At 40.4% G+C, this 22228-nt stretch overlaps 1 long non-coding RNA gene across 1 annotated transcript in view; it reads right to left on the reverse strand.

The window, feature by feature from the left end:
* Positions 1 to 10387: 10387 nt before the first annotated feature.
* Positions 10388 to 22228, reverse strand: part of LOC122233264 — a 160461-nt gene continuing 148620 nt past the window's right edge. Inside the window, exon 3 of the long non-coding RNA XR_006210805.1 lies at positions 10388 to 10479. This is a non-coding gene — a long non-coding RNA (uncharacterized LOC122233264). The remainder of the gene's footprint in view (positions 10480 to 22228) is intronic.

A 22228-nucleotide genomic window follows, 5' to 3' on the forward strand; every position in this document is an offset into this window, starting at 1 on the left:
ACGGAGAGAGGCCTCAGGAGAACCCAAACCCGCCAAACTTTGATCTTACACTTCTAGCCTCCAGAACTGTGAGAAAATTAATTTCTGTTGTTTAAGCCACGTGGTCTGTGGTATTTTCTTATGGTATCCCTAGAAAACCCATCCATAGGGTGATGTAGAAAGCAACATGGATCTTGATTTTGATTATAAAACCTAGCACCCAAAGGGTGCAAGAGGCTTTGTGCTTTTTGTCACGGGACATGATCAAATCTGACCAGTTTCTCTGTGGATGAAGCACAAGCCAAGGTATTCAATCTCACAAGCAATGGAAAGGAAGAATGGCGACCTTGCAGCCAGGTGGATTTCTTTTTGGCAGGCATGGAGCAGAGTCACATGTCATGGAGCTGGGTCACATTTCATAGAGCAACCTATATCCAAAGACTATCTTGCCCGAGAAAATATCTGTCCTATCAAATATCCTTTAGTCTATACGTTATAGTCCTGGCATATATTGTAAGAGCTCATTAGTTCAAACCTTCCACTTACTTGAGTTTTGTGAAAAAAGTTATACTAAAGTTTATCTTTATACAAAGTACAAATGAGGTGATGAAGAAATCAATCGATCAACTTCAAGGAAGTGGTATATTTACTTAGAGCGGCTTCAAGAACCTTAGAAATATGCATCTTCATGTAAATAATGATTGTACCAAAGCGTGAGGTGTTCATCTCTCATCATAGCCCAGCTCCCTCCTTTCTCTCTCACCCTAAAGAGCGGTTCTTAACCCCTGCTCACTTTGAAAGTTGATTTAGATAAATTAGGAAGATGAATGAGAATACCAAAACCTACAGGAAGGACAGGATAGGATCAGTATGATTTATTACACATCTGCAAACATAGTCAAAATATCTACTACATATTAGGTACTCCCCAAGTGTCCTTCCCAATCTCCTTTCCCACTTAATCTAAAAGTAAGCTTTACTACAGTGATTAATGTTGGTGCTGAAGGATCATGGAAATTCATAAATTATACAGCTGAAATGAAATTAGAGACTATCAACTCCAATTCCTTTATGCTAAGTAAGATGTAGAAACTGAGGCCAACAGAGGTTAAGTGATTTCTTCAAGTTCATTCACTCATCAATGAATACCTGTTGTGTGGCAAGCATTGGGCTGGCTACAGAGTTGGTTGTTGACAAAGTCAGGACCAGGATCCAGGACCTTTGACCTTGAGCTCCTTCCACCCCTAATCCCAGTGCTGCCCCTGAATTAGTTTTGTTTCAGAAATCACCATGTGATCTCAGGCATACCTTGCCACCTCTGCCCATGTATTTAGCGATAATTCTTATTCCTTAAATGCGGTAAAAGAAGATACATAAAATAAATCCTAAATGCTGACAGGATTACACTCAGAGAAAAGAAGAAAAACATCTCCAAATGCCCCTTTGGGTGTTTGAGAATGCCTGACAGGTTTCAGCGACACTCTACTTCGAGCAGAACCACGGCACAGATGGAACTAAATGCAAAAGGGCCATCGAGAGGGTGTGGACTAGGTCAGCAGGAGGGATTCTGTGAGAGCAGTTGTACCAAGTGTGGAGGTAGACATGGGAGGTTGGGAGCAAACTGAGATTATTGCTGAAGAATGACTCAAACTGCAGAGACAGAAAGGAGTGGTGTTCTAGGCAGAGGGAGCAGAACAAACACATGTGCATGGGAACATCTGTTCAATGTGGAATCTGAAAAGGCTTTAAAAAGTAGAAAGTAGGATACAAAAACATGTCATTATTAATAGCTTATAATCCTCCTGTCTAAGAATTTATGTAAATAGGCTATTTTCAGCCTGATTCATTTTTCTTGTAAACTGGCTTCTTCAAGCTCCAAGAGTGCCTTGAATGCAAACACAACAACTTTGTTGAAAAAGTCAATATTTACCCTTTTATGTGCTTTCTAATTTCAACTTCGTCATTCAGCTAATATTTTAGCAGGGCCTCTAAACTGGCCATAAGGAAGCTTGAGATGCTTCCCAGGCCTGTGAATGAACCAAACATAGCATTGTACCTGCTATGCTCACAAACTGAGCTTAGTTTACTAGTGCCAAATTTTTTTTAAAAGTGAGAGTGGTAAATTTCTCCAGAAGAAAATTTATGCGATCCAAGTAGCGGCAACACACACACACACACACACACACACACACACACACACACACAGGCTTCCCATCTGTTTAATACTTTGGAATCTGAGACTCAAAAAATGTCTATTTTGTATAGTGTCCTGGAAACATTTTAAAAAGAAGAAAAATCTCAGTTCATAAGGAGATACTTCAACTTTCTCATGGTTATTATTAAAAAACAAATCTTGCCTCTGGCCTATGATAGAATATCTGGTATCAGACTAGTTCTCCTACTATAAACCTTAAAACTAGAAACAAATCATTAGGAAGTGAAATTTAAAAATAGTATTTGCAATAACATCACAAACACAAAATTCTTAGAAATAAATTAATGAAAGATGGGAAAGGCCTTTAAAAACTAAATAAATGCATAGGTATACTATGTTTATGGATCAGAAAACTCAATATTGTTAATACGTCCATCCTATACAAATTAACCCATAGACTTAATGCAATCTCAACCAAATTTCTAGAAGACAAGACGATTCAAAAAATTTTATGTAAATACAAAATGGCAAGAATGCAAAAACAGTATTAAAAAGGAACAAAGACTGGGCGAATTACACCACCTAATGCAAAGATTTATTACAAACTTCATTAAGCAAGACATCATCCTGTTGGCTAAAAATACAGATATAAATCAACAAGAAGGACTAGATAGTCCAGATGTAAACCCGAAAATATATGGCCAACTGATTTTTGAAAAATGCACCAACATAATTTAATGGGAAAGGAGAATCTTTTCAACATAGGCTTCTGAAATAGATGGACCTCCACAAGCCAAAATGCACGCGCACACACACACGCACACAACACAACACCAGAATTTCAGCTCCTGTTTCATGCCATACACAAATTTAATTTAAAATAAATCACAGACATAAAAAGGTAAAATTATAAAAATTTGAGAAGAAAACGTAAGACAAAATCTTTATAACCTTTGTGTAGGCAAAGATTTCTTAAACAAGACACAACAAGTACATACCATAAAGGAATAAAAAAGTGATAAATCTATCTTCATCAAAAGTAAAATATTCTGCTCTTCAAAAGATAGTTAGGAAATTGAAAATGTAAGCCACTGACAGGAAAAAAATATTCACAATGCAGACGTATGACAAAGTACTAGACTATAAAAACTCTGCCAACTCAATAAGAAAAAAAATAAAAATAAACCAAAAAATGCATGAAAGATTTAAATAGACACTTGATAAAAGAAGATATTCAACTAGTCATAAGTGCATGAAAATATAGTAAACATCTTTAATCATCATGCAAATACAAGAATGACTAGAATTAAAAGACCAAAAATACCAAGTGTTGACAAGGATTGGGGGGCAACTCATACAGTGCTTTGGATGGTAAAATGGCACAACCACTCTGTGGTTTCCTCTAAAGTGAATCATACACTTAGCATACTACTCAATGATTTTAATCATAGCATTTGCCTAAAAGAAATGAAAATGTATATTCACAAAAAGATTTTATGTGAATATTTAAAGCAGCTTTATTCGTAATAGCTCCAAACTGGAAATAATACAAATGTTCATCAATTGGTGAACAGATAACTGAACTATTGTATATTCAAACAATGGAATACTACTCAACAATAAAAAGGAATTAACTACAGATAGACGCAACTACAGATAGATGAATGAATCAACAACATTCTGCTGAGTGAAAGAAACCAAACACAAAACAGTATATCCAAAATGACTCTAATTATAGTAACTCCTTGATCATGCAAAACTAACTAATGGTGATGGAAATCAGATAAATGTTTGCATGAGGCAAAGATTATTGGCGGGGAGGGGGGTGCGGGGATGAAACGCAAAGGGCCATGAGAGAAGTTTCTGGAGTGATAGAAATGCTCTACATAATATTGAATTGGTGGTTACTCTTGTGTATACATTTGTCAAACTCATCAAAGTATCCACTTGAAATGTCAATTATTCTGGAAGAAATTTGATTTAAAAAATAAAAATTATAGGAGCGCCCGGGTGGCTCAGTCAGTTAAGCATCTGACTCTTGATTTTGGCTCAGATCATTATCTCACAGTTCTTGAGTATGAGCTTCACGTCGGGCTCTGTGCTGACAGTGTGGAGCCTGCTTGGGATTCTCTCTCTCCCTCTTTCTCCGCCCCTCCCCCACTTCCATGAACACACACACTCTCTCTCAAAATAAATAAGTAAACATTAAAAAAATAAAGATCATAAGATAAACAGAAACTTGCACAGTACAGTTTACAAAGGCATTTCATTGTTGGGTTGAACTTCTTAATCCCTATCACCACCTTGTGAAGTAAACATACTACAAGCTTCTCTTGTGAAAAAATTACAAAATCACAGTCTGTTTATGAGCTACAGTGTCTCACTTGAGCATAGGTTTTATCCCAACACCCCCTGGAAGAGTGAGATGAACACCCCCACTGCCCCACTCACACAAATTATAAAAGCTGTTTCGGATGGAGCATCACCTAGATTTTCAGGGAGGGAGAGGGAGTGCTTATAATAATAATGGCTATATTGATTTATTATTTACTTATCAGGTCCTGTCGTGTGCCAGACATTGTGGCAAGCTCTGGTCAAGCAATTCTCAAAACAGTTCTGGGAAGCGGGTATTATTATGCTCTCTACTCACAGATGAGGACGATGAGCCTCAGTGAAGTTAAGGGACTTTCCCAAGTTCACACAGCTAGTAAATGGCAGAGCTGGGGACACAGATCTGATGGACTCAGAGGTGCAGCTCTTCCCATACACAGCACCACACTGGCTCCATGTTTAAGCTAAATGGAGCAGTTTCTTTTTGGCAACTAAATTTATCCAAGGGAGCTGGCAGGGAGTTGTCCTTTGGAGATTAAGCTAAGGTCAAATGAACTTCAGGATTGAGATGATGTGTTCCATACCTGAAGGATCCTGTGAGTGCCAATGCTTCTCTTAACCTAGTGGACACTGAGCTCCAAAGGAAAGAGGGGTGTCACTGTGAGGGCACCTGTGCTGATCACCTCAATGGTTGAATATTGATATGAAAAAGCAGGGGAGACTTGAGCATGATCATGCAGGCAGTACTTGCTGGTGTGAGATGATGTTTTTGGTTAGAGACCTGGAATCACAGAGTCCTAGATGCAAAGTATTGTGGCATGAAGTTTTCATGTTGACAAATAGCTTATGTAGACCCATTTTGCTTTTAAAGAAGAAAATGAAAGAGGCATCAAAACATAATGGATTATTATTATATATTTGGGGTTAAGTGCCAAATCTAACACTTGGTAAAAAATGAATTTAAAGCTAGAGAATAGTGGGTTAAGATCCTGACTCTGTACTTGCACTGTGCAATCTTGGGTGGGTTACTTCTCTGAGCCTCCCTCACCTCGGCTGGCAGATGTGATAATGGCACGTATTTCGTGGCACTGATGATAAGGCAGATATTTGTCAGTGCCTGGCACTACATAATTGCTTGACTCTCTCCTCCTTTGAGTAACGCATCTGGAACCTTAGGCTTCAACTTTGTTGTGAATCTCTAAACTTCAGTCTTGGCTGTACGAACTTGCCTGGAACCCCATCTATGTCCAGGGAATGGAATCTGCTAGCAGATTCTTCTCAGCTCCTTACATCTCTCTCTTCCGGGGTCTTGCTTTCTTCCTGCACCCCAGGCTTAATACTATCCACTCCTTGCTTCTGGGCCTGCTGAGTCTGCCCAGCTGCCCAGAGACCTCAACTCTCTGTCATCAACCTGCCCATGTTCCCTGTAGCTGGCTCAGATGAGAGGGGCAGGTCTGTTCTGATAAAAACTCAGTCACAAAGCCTCCAGGCCTTTCTGCTGAATTCTTTCCTAACTGGACTTTTAAAAAGGCAAACCTGACCATGTTATGCTCTTGATTAAAGTCCGCTTCATTTTTCCTCAAAACAAAGTCCAAAATCCCTAGCATGGCCTGCAAAATCCCACAGGATACAATTTATAGCAACCTACCTTCCGCTCTCTCCAATCTGCACCTCCACCTGCCCCAACCAGCCCTCCTCTACCTTCCAACCAGATTGAACTACCTACACTTCCCAAATGGGCTATACTCCTTCTTACCTCAGGGACTTTGCATACCCTATTGCTATTTCCTCCAATTCTTGTCTCCCATTTCCTTCAAAGCTCATCTTTTCTATTCTTCATGAATCAGTTTAGCCATCACTTGGAAAATTATCTCTGATTGCCAGGGCTATTCAGGACCCATCTTGTCTGTATCCCTGAATCTGTAAGCTTCCATTACAGGCCTGATTACTGATTAGCCATTAATGGGCTTTCTTATATCCTTTCTCAAAGAAGGTGAGTACTTGGAGAGTGAGACTACATTTGCATTCCTGTGCCTCCAGCATCTACCAGGGTGTCTGGCATCTAAGGGGCACTCAGGGAGCATTTGTAGAACAAACACATGAAAAGAACGACAGCAAGTCAGGAATGATGAGTGACAACTGCATACCTTTGAAGGAGGCTACGGGCCCTGGAAAAGATAGTCCTTAGAGGAAAGAAAGCAACAGTGAGAATTTCAGCAATAAGCTTTCTGTGAGATTTCCCAAAGGATCCCAGCAAATGGGGCCGACTGCAGCCCAAGACCACTGGACCACCCTGGAAAAGCAAAGCCTTCTCAGAGTTGTGTGGGAACCCCTTCCACCTACATTGTGCTCTCAGCCCACTCAGTCTGGAAATGGAGTGTTACATATTTTGGTCGGTGTTGTGTGCTGGCCTGCTCCAAAGTTGAAGAGAAAGGCATTCTCTAGGCACAAAGAATGCACCCAGACCCACTGATTAGGAATGCATTTTTAAACCAAAAAGTTTGGGAAGAGTTAAGCAGCCTGGAAGCTTTTAGAGATCTTTGGCAAATGGGACTCAGCACAAAGACCTCCCAGGATGTAGAACTTGTCCCAGACAGGAATCAAAGCTGTCCCAGATCTGCTAACGATTTCTAGGGGCTTAAATAATTACCAAAGATCTATTTGTGGCAGGTCCCCAAGGTGGATCCTAAGACTCCTAAGATCTGCTCTCATATAAGACCTGCAAATGCAGGCTTCTTTGACCCAGCAGATGGGCAAATTTTGAGAAATATAGGCTGAGTTGAGACGATCACAGGATCCTTGAGATTACACTTGTATAGAAAGACTTCAAACCCATTTCTGGCCTGGTCATTATATGGATGTGTCACTGGTGACAGTCTCCTACAAATTCTATTTCTTCATCTTGAAAATGCAGACCCACTGAGACTATGTTCCCAGAGGACCACAAATCAGTACTGTGGACTTGACAGTGAACTGATACTGCACAGCAGTTGACATTCTCTGGGGTCTGAATGCCTGGATTCAACCTTGGCTCTATCACTCGTGTGACTACGAGCCTCACTTTCTACCTCTGTAAAATGGGAATAACGAGAGGATATGTAATAGTAAAGATACAGTAGAATTCGAATTTAGTGTAGAATCCTTGCAAGCTCCTGGTACACAGTACAATCAGTGAGTTTTAAGTACCATTAGTGAAGTGGGAGTCTCCTTAACAATCTGGGTGCAGAGTAGCCACAGGACTGACCAGAACACAATCTTTGCTCAAGTGGCTCACCTCATAACACTACAAAACAACTCTATAGCCTCAGCTATAAGATGGTCACTGACTTGGGTTTGTTCTCTGTGTTAATCAGCATATATTTACCGAAATTATGTGCCCACCTAACGCCTGGCTCTGAGGCTACAAAGATGAAGAAGGAATGGTCCCTGCTTAATCCAGTTTTGTTAAATTCACTGATGGGCGGGCGAGTCAGATCCAAATAGATGTCACGGAAGAATAATATCTGTCTCATTACAGTGTGATAAGTTAAGTAAAAGAGGGAGGCAGGGTTGCTGTGGATGCACAGAGCAAGGGCCGAGGGTGTGTGGAAGTCTTCCTAAAGGGCGGAGATTTGGGGGAGACACAAAAGAATGAATAGGCAAAGATCACCAGCTGAAGAAGGCAAAGGAAGTAGGTTCAAAGCAGTAAGTCCAGCCAGTACAAGGGCCCAGAGATGCCACGCACTTTGGAAACTATTGGAATGACTTGGAGATATGGGAGTAATTCATCTCAGCTAGAGGCCAGGATATGAAGGTAGTGATGAAGCTGGAGCTTGATGTAAGTAGAAAAGATCTCAGGGAGATCCCATGAGCTGAATTTGGGTTTCTCAACCTCGCCACTACCACCATTTTGGGGCAGGATGGTTGTTTGTTGTGGGGCTGCCCATGCATTGTAGGATATTTAATAGTATCCCTAGCCTCCACCCTCCAGATGCCAGCAGCATGTACACATCCCCTTCCCCACTCTGATAACCAAAATCATCTCTAGACATTGTCAAATGTTCCTCAAGGGCAAAATCTCCTAGTTGAGAACCAGTGGACTAAATTAAGGACTTCACACTTTGTGCTGGGTTAGAGGTTCCTAAGGTAAGGCGATATGGCCAAATATGCATTAAATTTCGATTGTTTCGGATTAGAAAGAGGACAAAGACAAACAGCAATGTGGCTGTTGCAACCATCTAAGAAAGGCATTATAAGTGACAGCAGAAATGCTAAAGAAGGGATGTTCTCTACATAGAGATATAAACATAGATGTATAGAAAGTTTATACATCTCTCTGTATATACTCTTTATACAGAGATATACATATATACTAAACATATAATAATATATACTAATATTATATATATAGTATATGGAATACTAATCATATATTAAGATGTATAACATATAATGCACACACACACTCATTGACTCTATAGGAAAATTGAGGGAGGTTAAAGGGGGTGATGAGTCTTTACCTCCTATCCAAGGACAAATATGAAAACTTTGTTTGAATTGTTTATAATCCTCCAGAAAAATTATGAATGGCACCATTACACTTTAAAATTAATAACACAGTTTCACAAACACATTAGCTCGTGAAATTCACACAACAGTCTCCTAAATTGGGCTTTGTAATCTGAATACTACATGTGAAGAAAATGCTATCTAGAGAGTTAGAGATTTAGCCAGAGTCACCCAGCCAGTTGACTGTGGAGTGTGGACTCACTTGAATCTAATCCCGTTCTCTTCCCCGCCCCCCCAACCATGTCACAAAAGATGTTTCATAACATCCGGCTTATAATATTCTAACCCATTGCAATCAGTTTGATCTGGGGCATTTTAAAACTAATTCCATCTAGTTTTTCAAACAATACATTTCCAAGCAGACGATCTCATGAAAATACATAGAGAAGAGAACCACAAAAAGTTCTGGAAAGTTTTGTATGCCTCTTTCTTTTTCTTTTTAATTTTTTGGTATGTGCTTTCTTTCTTTTTTTCCCTCTTTCTTATGGTGTTAATTAAGGATGCACTGTCCCTGTTTTACTCAGTTCTGGCTCTTAAACGAGAGCTCATCAGCCCCAGCTAAAGTACTCATCCCATACCCACCACGCTTTCTCCCCCAGTAACTCCCCAGGTTTCTGTGAATTTGATGCCTAGAGTCCATGTGTCACAACCAGGCCATTGAGGGGCAGAGAGAATGAAGCCCTGCACTTAATTTGTTTGATTCGCTCTGTTGCTGACAAATCTTTCTGCTTTATCTTTAGAAAGAGGAAAAAAAATGTTCCTTTTTTTTTCATGGTGCAAAATTTACAGCTGATAAATCTGTCTAAATGCTGTTAACAGGTAAAGTGCACCTGGGGGCCAAACATGATTTCACCAGACCAATGAAGAATGCGTGCATTTTCCCCAGTTGTGCCCACACATCATTTGTTACACTGTTTGAAAGGCTTGGCCAGTGGCTGTACTCAGCTTCACTCCCACCCCGAGTCAAAGAGCCTCCACTTACACAGTTTTCCAACTATTGCAAGGGGAAAATTTCAGTATTGTTCCGCACACTGGGAGAGAAACAGAAAAGTTACAGAATGTATTCAAACTATGCAGTTGCTCTATTTTTTTAAATTCAGATTTGCTTGAGAATTGCATTAAAAGTCAGAGGGCTAATATGGCCCCTGGAGGTGAAAAGAAACCAAAATTTATCCAGAGCTTTTCATGGGTTAGGTCTTACACTTGTCACTTTGCCTGCTTATCTCACCGATTCTCACTGCAATGCTATCAGAGATTATCCGTTTATCCTCATTTTCTAAAAGGAAATTTGGAGGCTCAGAGAATATAAAAGACTTGCCCAAGGCCACTCAGCAAATGAAGGTAGAATTAATAATATTGTTCACTCACTCAGCTGTTTGTTGAGTGCTTTTGCCAAGCACTGTTCTGGGCACTGAAGATACATCTGGGAACAAGACTAAGACCTCTGTCTTCATGCAGCAAACATTCTGGACAGGAGACAGATAATAAACATGGTAAAGATATAAAATATCTAGTATTTGAAACAAATGCTTCAGTAGTCATTGAGGCTGTTTACCAAATATTTTCTGTGCTCAGCTTTCTGTGTGTGTGGCTCTAGCAAATGAGTGGTAGGTGGAATCGCTTCTGACTGGAGTATGTGATCGCTGGTTTGAGACTCTCCAGGACACTCTCTATCCCCTCCCATGCTGATAGGCAAGGATTTAGGTGATAATCATTCCATCAGTCTGGGTCCCAGGTAAGAACTCAAGAGCTCAGTGCTACGAACAGGGTAAAGGTTGTATGCAAAAGAGAGGTTCAACTACAAGTGTAAGGAATGGACATTTAATTAGGAATAACACAGTAAGGGGAACTCTGAGGCCCTGCTCTGGAGTTCAAATCCAACAGTACAAATGAGCCTAAAGCCTGAAGCCAAGGAAATAGGGTTTTACAAGTCACATCCCATTGTGGAAAGAGCATGATACAGTGCAGGAGAGACAGAAAGTGACTCAAGGAGATGTGGGTTCAAATCTCAGCTCTACCATTACTAACCAGCTGAACAAAAACCTTTGAAACAGTTGAAACAGCTGATAGATGAACATCAGTTTATTTGCAAATGCAAATGACAAAGTTGCTGTATAGAATTGTTGTAGCAAGGGCTAAATACGGTATATTATGTGAAGTCAAAGTGCTTGGTCCCATGTTCATTAACTGTCAGTGCTGCGCTATCCCTGTCTCCCGCACCCCAGTAGCCTTCTTCAGGCCTCCGTTCCTGAGAATTAGAAGTTGTGTGTTGTCTGCAACAGGCTACAAGCATGACTTTTCTCCAATGACTGTAATTAGAGCCTTTCCTTTTAAGAGTCTGGTTCTTGTATTCCTCACTTTGGTTTCTTGTTTTGTTTTGTTTGTGTGCTTTCTTTCTTCTTCTTCTGTTTTTTGTTTGTTTGTTTTGTTTTGTTTTGTTTTTTGCTTCATTTGTCTTCAAAAAATCATTAATGTGTCCACTGTTCAACAGCATTCCAAAGACTAAACACTGATTCTCATTTCCTATGGCAGTCACTAGATTTCCTTCTCCTCTTTTTGCCTCTCTCTCTTTCCAAAACAAAGCAAAACAAAAACAAAACAAACAAGCAAACAAAGAAACCAGTGAGAGCACAGCTTCCTAGCTCCCCTGCAGTGGTCTCCATCCTGTGCATCTTCCTCTCCTCTCTTGGGACCTTGTCTGTTGATTGAGACATATAATTGGATTAAGCAGGTTTATGTCTCTGTGTCCTGTTTCCTGTACAATTTATGTCCTTCACCACACATCAGTAAGAAGCAAAAAAGGAAGTGTCTTCCTTGTTCACAGAGAAAAACCAATTATCCTTCTTCTAAAATGAAATCATATGTATTTATTTGGTGGGAAGTCTTCAAAGAAACCAAAAGGATCCCTCTAAAATATTCGGGCCCTCTTTACAACCCCCTGAAGTCAGGCTTAATGTTTATTAACTAAAAGTTTATTGGTTACCTACTAGGCACTAGATATCAAATACAAACAAGAAGGGGTCACTCCCCTTAAGAAGTCCACAGTCTGGGAGGGAAGCAGACATGACTCATTACACTGCAGTGTGATTCATACAGTGTAAGACTGCAGTGGTCAGAAGTGGCCCAAGGGAAGGTGTGATTAATGCAGTGGTGCTTGGGGCAGGAATGGTGGGCTGGATGGGACGTAAGATGGCGATAAGGTTGGAGAGATCAGCCAGGCCTGGTCATGTAGAACTCCAATTATATGGGAGAAAAAAGTGTGGAGTTTTCTTGTTTTCCCCAAGAGAGGAGAGGATTAGAAGATGTGGATGTGGAGGTTGATTCCATTGTGAATCTGGATTGGTTCTAATTCAAAAATGGAAAGAGGAGAGAATGGAATTAATTAGACACTGTGCTGGGAAGTTAAACATATTACCTTGTTTGAACCTCAGAACACCACAGCATGTACCTGCTTTGCCCCAAGCTGTTCTTATTGCCCCTATTTTATACATGAGAAGACTAAGGTTCAGAAACATTTGTCTCATATCTGCCCACTGGCCTTGAGAGACATAGCAAAGCTCTTGAGTGCTGGTTGGGGAACCAAAATGATATGTCCTTTCCACATGGGTTTTCTTCTACTAGTCTGTCCACGCCAAGGGCTTTTATGATTATGGCTTCTTTTTTTTTTTTAATTTTTAATTTATTTTGAGAGAGAGAAAAAGCACAAGCAGGGGAGGGGTAGAGAGAGAGGGAGAGAGAGAATCCCAAGCAGGCTCCTCGCTGTCAGTGCAAAGCCTGACACAGGGCTGGACCTCAGGAACGGTGAGATCATGACCTGAGCTGAAATCAAGAGTTGGATGCTTAACCGACTATGCCACCCAGGTGCCCCTATGATTATGGTTTCTTAAAGCCGACGGAAGCTAGATGAACAAATGGTAGCTGGAGAAAAGACGAATACTCAGTAAACTGTTCAGTTACCAAAGATGGCATAATTTCAGATAAAGATGTTAAGGCCTCTGAAACACCTTTGCTCTCTCCCACTGTTTGGAACTTCAACATTGATACACAAGAGAACCTTAGACCCCAGAAGATCATAGTTGAATGAACAGTGCTTGCATAAAAGACATATGGCCATCACAAAGCTTTGCCCTACAACACAAAGAAGCATTTCTTGGGGGTCCAAAGTGAACCAGCTCATCATCACCAAGCAACCAGATCATATTCTCACATCTCCTTCTGACAGAGGAGACGGATGGTGGTGCTGGGGGCTCCAAACAACTCCCACGGGCAGGCAAGTTCTTCAGCAAGCTTCCTCCCTGGGGTCGACTACCTGGAAAAGGAGATCTTCTCCACCCTTGCTTCTGTGGGGTGAATCAGGAGGAGTGGACCAATAAATCTGGTCTTCCTCTCAAGTCCACATTCTCAAAAAGGATGGTGATTTTTATTTTGCAGTTTGCAGGTTCACCAGGACATATCACCAGGTGACTGGCCAATAAAGGCCCAAAACAACATGGATGTCGGGCAGGACCATGGCCACTGGAGCAAGAACCTAGGTCTCCAGAAACCAGCTCAAGCCATCTCTCCGGATTACATGTGTGATAAGGAGTTGCCAGGCTGGCTGGCAACGTGAAGAAACTCAGATGTGCAGCCAAAGAATCACTACTCAATCTGTTCAGAGGGTTAGGCTTCCAAAGAGGGAGGAAGTAGTTCAGGGAAAGATGTGAGGGGTCATGGTGGCCCGGCCTATCGCTCCTCCCTACAGGTCAGCCAAGTCAGGCCCTGTTTTATCAGATGGGATGCAGCCTCTCTTCTTTCACTGCTTCCTTGAAATGTACAGCCCAGATTTAGCAATTCTTGCCTCCATTATGTTCGGACAGAACTGATTCTTTGGCTCAAGTACTGAAAAGCAGACATTCTGTGGGCTGCCTGGCACCCTTGGTCTCCCTTCAGCCCCCTAAAAGCCCTTTAGGTCAGATGACGCAGATAATACCAATGACCTCTCTCTGACAAATGAGGACTCCGACAGAGGGAGACTGCCTGACTACTCCAGCAGTTTTCTCCTTGCATGTCCTGCGGGATCAGACAGTGTGGCCCTGGTTCTCACTGCCACACACTTACATGCTGCAATTTTAAGCCAAATGAGTCTCTCCTTTTTCAAACTGCTGTAGGGCAATAGCTTCATAATGCAGAGGAACTCCATCAAATTTGGATTTTATTTATAAGATGAAAGGTCCCCTTTGTATGCAGGCACAATGGGAAGAGGATACACATCAAGACCATCTTCCTGAACTCTTATGGTTTTTTGTCCATCTCAAAGCAATGCTGTGTGTCTAAAAAAAGCCAAGAATCATTGCTATTATTGCTGTTTTTGTTGTTAACGTTCTTCTTATTGATTGATTGGTTGATTGATTGATAGTGGTGGTTGTTGTCGTCCTGGGCTCAGTCTCAATCTCTCAATTCCTAATTCAAACGTTTGTTTTTCTGGCTTCTTTACCAAAACCTTATAATGACAAGAAATTTACCATCTACATGGCCCTGCTCTGCCTCCATCCCCTCCCTAATTTTTTCCTCACTATAGAAACCATAAAGTCACACATTTTGCAGCCTTTATCCATTTCCTATGGTTGTAAAACTTCATGGCACTAGGATTTCTTTCCAACTATAAGATGTTCTAATTCAAAAGTTTGTGTTCCTTTATGTCAGTGCTAAGCAACCTTTTTACTCTCAGGTAATTTAGGAAAAAAATAACATCTACACATTATTCTTTTTTCTCTACAGTTCAAAATGAAGATGGCTGTATTGGGTCCTAAGAGGCCTCCACTGCTGCAGGGACTGGAGAGCTGGGCCCCAAAAAGCTCTTCTGCCCCGTCATCACAATGGCCTTGGGAGTTGAGGGTCGCTCCAGGGCAGACTCCTCAATGTTTATGCACCCCCTGAGAGTCAGAAACCTAAGGACGCTTCCCTGGCACCACCCTCCGTGGTGGTACCAATGAGTTCTAGCGATGTCTGTGCTGTTGTGTCCTTGTTTAATATACTTCTGAGTTGGTTATGTTTATAAAATACAGTACATTCATTTGTCTATAAGTCTTCTTTAAAGTCTCATTAAGAATTCTATGGTGGGTTGCTTGGGTGGCTCAGTCAGTAAAGCATCTGACTTCAGTTCGGGTCATGATCTCGTGGTTCCTGAGTTCAAGCCCCCATCGAGCTCTGTGCTGACAGCTCAGAGCCTGGAGCCTGCTTCAGATTCTATGTCTCCCTCTCTCTCTGCCTCTCTCTCTCTCTCTCAAAAATAAATAAACATGAAAAATTTCTTTAATTAAAAAATAATTCTATGGTGAATGATGTATATAAAACTGATGGTCTGCCCTTGGGGTCCATTTGACTTAACATGGCTTCTCCTGTGGCTATTTCATAATATTTTTGAATTGTGAAGAAAGAAAGTAATTTTTTCTGTGCACATATTCCCACTGTTCTTTTTTGACAATAAAGTCAGTATGATGTTAAGGAGTGAGAAATAGGGTTTATAGCACTACTTGACTCTTGGCAAAGTAAATGAAAGAATGATATTTGTTGTGATTTCTTCATCAATATAATTTTGGTGAAAAATGGATTGGTTTAAAATAGATGAAGTTTAATTATTTACTCAAGAAATACAGCCAGTGATAACAATGAAGACTTGACTTGAATTTTATTCCATAGCCTGGCTGTGTTGCACATTTGGATTAGGAAGCCAGAGCAGATATCCAGTTTGTTTTTCAGGCTACCTTTCTCCTTTTCATTCTACAAATGAAAGAACAGAGGGCACAATAGGGTAGGGGTGTCTCCCTAGTCTCACGGAAGGTTGATGGCTGGGATGCGGTGAGAAGGGATGCCTCCTAACTCCCCAGGCAGAACTTGTCCACTCTTCCCGGGCTCCTTACTAGCTCAGGACCATTTTCTACTGCTATTCCATGTGGGGCACCCCTTAACCCTCTCTCTTTTATTGTATTAAATGGTTGATTACTGAGGCTCAAAGCAACATGTATAAACAGTTCCACATCCCTGTGCACACATATTCTTCTATTTCCTCCTAGGAACTGAATCTTTTAAAGTATGGTATAAAAAAACAAATATGTTCAGTTGAAAGGCAATGTGATAGAGTTAAAAGGGTTTAGGCTTTAAAATCAGACCAACTTGGGGCGCCTGGGGGGCTCAGTCGGTTAAGCATCCAACTTCGGCTCAGGTCATGATCTTGCAGTTTGTGGGTTCGAGCCCCGCGTCAGACTCTGTGCTGACAGCTCAGAGCCTGGAGCCTGCTTCAGATTCTGTGTCTCCCTCTCTCTCTGCCCCTCCCCCCACTCGCACTCCCTCTCTCTCTCTCTCTCTCTCTCTCAAAAATAAATAAACATTAAAAAAAAACTTTAAAATCAGACCAATTTGGGTTTTAAAGCTGGCTATATCTCTAGCTAGCTGCATGGCCTTGACCATATTACAGTGCCTCCCTGAGCTTGAGGTCACTATTTGGACCATGGAGATGTTCCATGTACATTCCTTAGCCTTCTTTCCCACCCATGACAGTCTGTGCCAGGCAAGATAGCAGACAGATCATATCTGAAAATTCAGAACAGAAAAGTGGCTCCACAAGTTCTCAAACGTGAAGACATTTTGAAGCGAAAAATGTTCATGTGCTATTTCGATATCCCATGTGTACATGCAACATGTAATACTGATTCAATCTATATGTAGTTCTTGGGACATGTATAAGTTTCTCAAATCTTGTCATAACTCTGCAGGTATACCTTCCCTGCCTTCTACAATAAAAATACCATCTCACCTTTCGTTCTCAGGATTCTGCCCATCTAGCAAATCACCTTTGGTTCTCAGGATTCTGCCCATCTAGCAAATACCTGATTATTCAATAACCACTATCACATATCTGCATTTTCTGTAATGACATACCAAATAGAGAATATGTAGTGTTAGAAAATATAATTTTCCGTACAACAAAAACCTACTGTGTACTTGAAGAATAAAAGAGCACTTTTAATAAATGGGGAAATGCATATTTTTAGAAAATATAAATTTAGAAAAGATATTTATCTTTCAGCTGTTAAGAAAGCACAGTTAACAAAGTAAGCTTTTTATCAGTTTACAACTTAAATACATCCTTTGAAATGTAAAAGCTTAATATTTTTGTATATTCCCTTTTCTAAAACTTTCAGATAACTTCCACTAATATTTATAAGATTCTCATCAGGAAGGATAAATGCAGTTGTAACTGGATCTACTCAAATGAGGCATTAAAAAAAAAAAAAAGTTATGTTGCCTGACTGGCCCAGAGAGTCAACAATAGTTTGAACACTCTGAAGGAAGCAATATCCAGGCACTTCATGGTCCCTAGGCCCTTTGGCTCTTCACCACCCTCAAGCATGAAGAGGAGTTGGTGGTCACAGTGGTACCCTTCAGTCCAGAATCCGACCCAAGAGAAGTATCCTATGAAACAAGTCTGGTGAAAGTCCTAAATAAACCAACTGGGCTCCTTTCTGCCATCACTTTGTATGTGAACACAACCCCCCTAAACCTTTACAGACACTAGGGTTTAATTTCAAGCTTTCTAGTCACTGCTTCATTCTTCTCCGAGAGTCAACCATGTGAAGCTCCATCCAATTTCCTTGTCACTTCTAAGTTATACAAGTGAGTTTTTACTGCCGAATGACAATTACATTAAATGGAAACGGTCTGTACATACAATGATTTGATGTGAATAAGGAGGCCACTTTCCCTGATCTTGTGGGTCTCTGGGTATGCTAATGTCTTTGGGACAGAAAAGACGTATTGAATGAATGTGCTTGCCCATGTGAATTCTCTTGTCAAGACCCATACTGCCTTACTGCCATACGGCCATACGGCCAGTTCTCAGGGAGAATTCTCCACTGCCAATCTCAAATTGCATATTGTTAATGCGTGCCATTAAGATTAATCTTTGCTTTAGCTGTCAGTTCTTATTTACAGACCCCAATTTTCTTTGCTGCAGTTAACTCTAGCTATGAAATCTTCCCTCATTCTGAGGCCCTCATGCCACCTCAAATTGGCCTTAATTTGAGGATGGAACGTGTATGGAGGGGATTAAGACCCACCTGAATTCACCGTTCAGTTAATATAGATGAAACCTCCTTATCTAGTAGATTCTTCAAAAGAGTATTAATAGTGTGGCCCCCAAATTTTATTGCACATACAAATTACAATGTTCTTGGCCGAACACAGATGACAAGAGGGAAGAAAACTATATTGATTGAAAACCTACCATATATAAACATTGTCATGCTCAAAGCTTTACGTACATTAATTCATTAACAACAACCCTATGAAGAAATTAAGATTTTCTCCAAATTACAAATACAGAACGTATATCTTACCCAAAGTACCCAAAGTACTTACCCAAAGTAACCCAAAGTTACCCAAAGTAACTTACCCAAAGTACAAAGATATTAAATATAGTGGCTGAATTTTTTTTAAGTGGGGTTGGGATATCTGTTCTGCTAGTGCTCTTTCACTAGAACAGATAGAACAAGAAGTTAAGGGCTTCCAATTTTCTCACTTTCTCAACTAATGACCATAAGAATTATGTTCTAGGAGTTTATATTATTTAGCACATAATGGTAAACAGTTGCATCTCATATTTAGAGCATATCTAATTCTAAAGGTTGTAAAGAATTAGGGAACTGATTTATTGGGATCCATTTTCTCTCTCTTGTCTCTCAACTAATTATTCATTAATTTCAGCCGAGGGGTTCTGTTTGCACCGTGTCAGTCACTCCCACCAAAAAAGTACTTGTGGGTAAGAGTTTTCAGTAGTGGACTTAAGGATCTATTTCACTAATTCAATTTTCTCAAGAAACCTGCAGCTCTCTGCATTTATTGAAAATGGACACTCCTTAGGTTGAGTCTTACGGAAATTCACAGGTGACCAACTTAACTAGAATGCATAAATATGACTTCTCCTCCTTGTCAACAGCAGTTTGTTGGCTCTTAGCACAGTCTACACAGGACTGGAATTGGAAGAGAGCGGAGCTATCTCTATATCCTAGCCATGGATATGTAGAATCAAAGGCACCAAAACAATGACTTTTATAGACACAACTTCTCATTTGGCATAGTTATGCAGTTAGCGCTTATGGGAAAGAATAAAAAAAAAACTCAAAGGGAGGAGGAGAGGAAAGAAAGATATAGCAGCTTCCCCAGATAAACTTTTCCTTGAAAACATCGAATTTAATCTCTGCTTAAAAATGTTGGGCTAAACATACATACTTAACCCCTTGCTCCCTCCTTCCCAAAAGGCACTATAATGTGTTATTATTGTTTGTTTGTCTGCCCGTCTGTTTGCTTTAAAGTATAGATATAGAAGGACAAAGAAAACAGAGGAGCTAAGAGAAAGAAAATTTGGGAAGGTGGAAAGTAACTGGATGAGTAGTAATAAACTACCAGAATCCTAAACTGGAGAAAGATGTAATTTCAAAACAATGGGAACAAAGAGGATCCTACAGATTTGCAGAAAAGAAATACAGCTTTCATGTAAAGGTTTAAGAGTTGTACTGGCATCATACTTCCTAACACAAAACGTGGAAACAAAAGAAAATTGAACAATGCCTTCAGAATTCTGAGGGAAATTATTTCTTTCCCTGAAGACTATGCCCAACTAAGCTATCAGCTATATGTGATAGGAATAAATGTTCAGACACACAGGTTTTAAAAAGATAATTTCCTTGTAACTCTTCTTGGGAAACTACTAGAGAGTAAAGCAAAGAGAAGAAGGCTTGAGATCCTAAAAATAGAGAATCTAACATGTATCAAAGGGAATCTCCAGGATGACAGTGAAGGGAAATTGCAAGAAAACTCTCCCTAGAGAGTAACTAGTTTGAGAAGCAGGCACTGAAGGGTTTCGCATGCAGAATATTTATTAGCGATCAATACTTCTCAGATTATAGGAAGAAAGGAGAGGACAAGAGGACAAGAGGACAAGACAGAGGCAAGACTGAGCAGACTGAAGAATTGCATTGTGATGCAGATAAAATAATACCTTGGCCACCCCCTCGGGAAGCTGTGGAATATTACAGCACGTTGAAGTTATCCCACAGTGGGCTGAAGTGCCTTTTATTCCCTCTCCATATCGATCTTTGGATACAGGCCACCTTGGGAAGGCCATGCCCTTGGGAGGGCCAGCTCTCTGCAGGGGAGGCAGAAGACGAGGGAGCTGACAGCAGCTGGAACAAAAAAAGATCCCGCCCTTGAAAGGGCTTCTGGGCAACACATCTCCATGTTCACCACACCATCTCAGGTGGGAGCAGGTTAAAAGAATACAGAAGAAAGTTCTTCAAGGAGATGAGATTAATAAACTATCTAATATGTTTTTGATTTTACACAACTGGGAGTAAATTTGGGGATGAACTGAAGAGAACATAGAAACCTAAGCAAAGGACAAAAACAAGATTAACTCCAAGGACAATGAAATATTGTGCGAGAAAAGGAATCGTGCAATACTGCGTGCCCAGCTATGAATCATCTTTATACGGTCACATAATTATTTTGAAAGTGGGGAAATGCGCACTGTGGATAGGGGTAAATCCTCATCTACCAGAGTGGGAAATCAACATGAGTACTTTTAAAAGTTTTTGCAAACCAAGAAATAGCAACATTCTAATATTTAGTTGGCTTTCTGTGAATTACAAGTGTACAATAGAGTAATAGTGGTATTATTATTATATCATCATTGTTATTTATAAAAACAAACAAGAGGGCTGGATAGCTTTTATTTCGTGGCCTGTAAATCTATCTTACTAGAAATGATGCCTGCCTATCTATATATAATCTTCTGGAATATTCTATTCCAGAATATTTTAATACCTGACTAACAAGGGTCTCAGGTTATAAGTTCCACTTCATCAGTTCTCATTCAACAAGTGGAATGATAGAAGAAAAACTTGCCGTGGCCCTGACAACAACCTGGATATTCATCAAATGTTCCGTGTTCCCAGAATTAGGGCTTTGCACATGCTTTTCTGGCTTCTTGGACTGGTCTTGGCCCCATTCTCTGCAGAAGTTGCTGCTTCTCTTTGAAGCTTGAATGTCAGCCGTAGCCTGAGGCCTTCCAGGAGTAGGACCCCTCTATCTCAATACGTCTTCTGTTACTCTCTGACCGAGTCCCCAACATTTCTAACAAGCTCCCGTTATTTTATTTATTCACTCATCCGGTTTTCTTCTTAACTCTCTCCAGCCTCAAAAGACATTTCCATACAACCAGGGGCCCTGTCTGCCCTATTTACTCTGTATCCAGGTACTTGGTAGGTGCTCAATGAACAGGTATTGAAATAAGTACATAAATACATAAAATGAGCTTCACAGTTAAGATGATTAGGCAACCTTCTGATTTGGGGGTGTATTTCAGAGTAGTCACAATGTCGCTGATGGTGCCTGTTTGATCTCGTCACTGCAAATGTGGGACTGAGCACTCTCAACTGAGTTTTCAAAGCCACTAGACAGATAACCTCCTACATTCCAAACCACGCCTTTCTAAATGCCCAAGTTCAGAGCCACAGTTGGTAAGTCGTTCAGTATGTGCCAGCCATTCCACCAATACAGAAATTGACAGAGCAGAAAGCAAAGATACGAACACATTGTTACCATCATTTATTGAGCATTTACTACCAATAAGGCACTCTCTCACCCTCGTAATAATCCCGATAATTTTGTTTTGTTTTTTGATTTGTTTAAGATGAGAAAATAGAGGCTCAGAGAACTTAGTAACTTGTCTAAGAACACATGGCAAGTAATTATCTGAGTGCTAAATGAGAACTCAGGTCTGTCATTTCTAAAGCGGGTGCTCTTTCTACTATAAAATGTCGTTTCTAGAATTTAAATTTGTACCTTTTCACACCCAGAAGATCAAACCACAGTAGCTAAAACTGTGCCATTATAATAACACAGCCCTTTTATAAAAGGAAAACTTAGGAAACCAACTCCTCCTTCAGTTTGTTGTCAAGAAATTTAAAGAGTTTTTTTGTTCATGGATCACTTACGCAATTTTATATAATGACCCTGAGAATCACGGCTCAATCACTGAGGCCTCAGCATAAATCAAGAGGGGAAATGATAATAAATATCTTTGAGCTAATAATGGAAAAGTACCAAAGTCTTCCAGGGTTACAGGTTAGCAGGAAAAGATATAAAATGTAAATGACACTTCATTTACTGTAAGAACAA

This window comes from Panthera tigris, chromosome D4 (genome assembly GCF_018350195.1).
Source record: "Panthera tigris isolate Pti1 chromosome D4, P.tigris_Pti1_mat1.1, whole genome shotgun sequence".
Classification (NCBI taxonomy): Eukaryota; Metazoa; Chordata; class Mammalia; order Carnivora; family Felidae; genus Panthera; species Panthera tigris.